The sequence below is a fragment of the Chiloscyllium plagiosum genome, unplaced genomic scaffold (genome assembly GCF_037043375.1).
Source record: "Chiloscyllium plagiosum isolate Xiang-an unplaced genomic scaffold, Cpla_swu_hap1 HiC_scaffold_47, whole genome shotgun sequence".
NCBI lineage: Eukaryota > Metazoa > Chordata > Chondrichthyes > Orectolobiformes > Hemiscylliidae > Chiloscyllium > Chiloscyllium plagiosum.
This window is the reverse complement of record NW_028270185.1, coordinates 43,031,385-43,034,074: the sequence shown is the minus strand read 5'-3', so window position 1 is coordinate 43,034,074 and position 2,690 is coordinate 43,031,385.

The window sequence follows — 2,690 nt, the reverse complement described above, 5'->3', positions numbered from 1 at the left end:
GAGCCAGTTAATGGAGCTAAGGGTAGACAAGTCTCCTGGCCCTGATGGAATGCATCCCAGGGTGCTGAAAGAGTTGGCAGGAGAAATAACAACTGCACTCGTAATTTTCCAAAATTTATTGGGGCAGTTGCAGCAGTCGAGTGTGTGGTGCTGGAAAAGCACAGCAGGTCAGGCAGCATCCAAGGAGCAGGAGAATCAATCTTTCAGGCATATGCCCTTCATCAGGCAGTTCGAGCAGTCTGGAAAACAGCAAATGTGATGCCACTGTTTAAAAAAGGAGATAGACAAAGATGGGGAATTATAGACCGGTTAGTTTAACTTCTATAACATGAGCGGGAGCATCACTGACAGCACTGACAGGGATCAGCAGATCCAGAGAGAGGGGGAGGAAAGATCAGAATTTGAGAACATTAGACTGGAATGTTCCAACAATGGATCAGAATCTGAGAACATTAGACTGGAATATTCCAACAATAGACAAGAACCTATCCAATTATGTTTGGTATCTTTCTGCATTTGATTGGTTGTCATTATCATCACTGATCTATTACGCTCTTCTCATTATTAAATACTTTTATTATCCCTTCCTGGCTATCGTTGGTGTTCCTGGTAAGTGTCGCTGTCCAGATTTTGTTTTCTATAAACCTTTTATGACTGTATTATTGTTATTTCATGTAGTCTACACTTCTTGCACTATTATTGTTCCTATTGAAACTGTGAATCCAGATGTTCACTCTCCAGACCATCAATGAACGTATTCAATTACTGTCTCCCTCTCTGCTCTGGCAGTGTTACTCACGGGTCTCTATGATGACCTACTCAGTTTCAGCGGAGAACCACAATGCACTGTTATTTGTTATTTAAATATTAAGAGCATGGAGGTTACTGTCTACTGTTCTGGTTACAAACTCCATTTCCTTCCACTGTTTCCATCCCTGGCCAATATCTGCGGCTGAAGCAGACAGATCACAACTGTGGGAGATCCCTTTGACTATAAGCTCATTCCTGACACCATTCCCTTACCATTTCTAACTTGAAATACTCACCACTCCAGGGCATATCTCACTGGTTTATTTCATCTGCTGTTTGAACCTTGAGCTATGAAGTACAGTCTTAATGAAGCTAATAATCTGCTGCTAACACTCCCGGCTTCAACCTGCCGAAACAAATCTGATTCGAACTCACACCAAACTCCCATCCATCTGTCATTCATGTGCACGCGGATATATATTGCTATTGTGTCTGGCAATGCCTTTATTTTAACATTATCAAACACTTTACCTTATCTGTCCATGAAACTTCTCTTGTTCTCTCTCTGTTGATTAACAAAAAGCCTACCAGTTATTCGTATTTAAAATAGTTTCCTCCATGTGGGTTCCTTCTCAAACAATGAGTTTCGCATTCAACCACACCAATCGTGCACACACACACACTCTCAGCCTCTGATGAGGACACACACACACACCAAACCTGATGCAAGTATAGTTAGCATATGATAGTAAAGTTTGCAATACTCTCCAGATAGTGCCGTTTACTGATCAACACACGCATGGTCTGCACAGCTCTCCATTATGGGCCGTCATCTTGTCCCGATTTATGTTGTTTGTGGTGTTCTGTGAAGCAGATTCAGAATTTGATGTAACAAACCATTTCAGCTGATCTGACAATGCCTTTATTCAATGTTCTCATTCTTGTCATTTTACTCGCAAAGATCTCACTTCTGCAGTTAGTCCCACTGCCCTGTCTTTTTCCCCATATTTCCACAACATATTTTCAGTTAATTAACTGCCTGCTTCTGTCTGTAATGTGAATTTCTCTGTCCCTCTGTATCTTTCCCTGGCCTTGGGTTTTGGCTCCCTCGTGTATCGAGTGCTGGCATTGTGTAGCTCAGAAATAATGAAATGGTGTGTGTCAGGCTATTCTTCGAGAAGAAAGTGAGGACTGCAGATGCTGGAGATCAGAGCTGAAAATGTGTTGCTGGAGCCCACTGAGTAAAGGACCAGGCATCTAAATTGTGTGACAATGATTACTTACAGTGTGGAAACAGGCCCTTCGGCCCAACAAGTCCACACCGACCCGCCGAAGCGCAACCCACCCATACCCCTACATTTACCCCTTTAACCTAACACTATGGGCAATTTAGCATGGCCAATTCACCTGACCCGCACATCTTTGGACTGTGGGAGGAAACCGGAGCACCCGGAGGAAACCCACGCAGACACGGGGAGAATGCTGTCAATTTTTTAATAAAAGGTTATTTTCTATTTTTTTTTAGTAAGAGATCTTAAAGGCCAAACTGCCTAGTGAAAATGGCACAAGTAAATAACTTACAACACTTTAAGGTTTTTAATAAATCGTAGTAACAATGGCCAGCTGGCACAGACCAGGCTTTCTAGTTTTTTCCTTGTAGCTGTAACAGTTACCAGGGGCTTGGGATCCCAAAAGGGTTGGAAGTTTTAGTAAATTATCCCTAGCTGCTATTGTCTCTGAAACTTCACTTGGTGCTGTTTCCTCCTGGATTGGAGAACTGTATGCAAGAATGCTTGTCTGAATGTTCCTTTTTGCCAAGAGGTGTGTTTAGGTGATTTTAGTTTATTGGAACAGTTCATTTATAGAAAGTACTGTATCCATTATTTGGTTAAGGTTTCCAATAGTTAAGTTATTCTAAATTCCTCTTCATTTTGTATGGA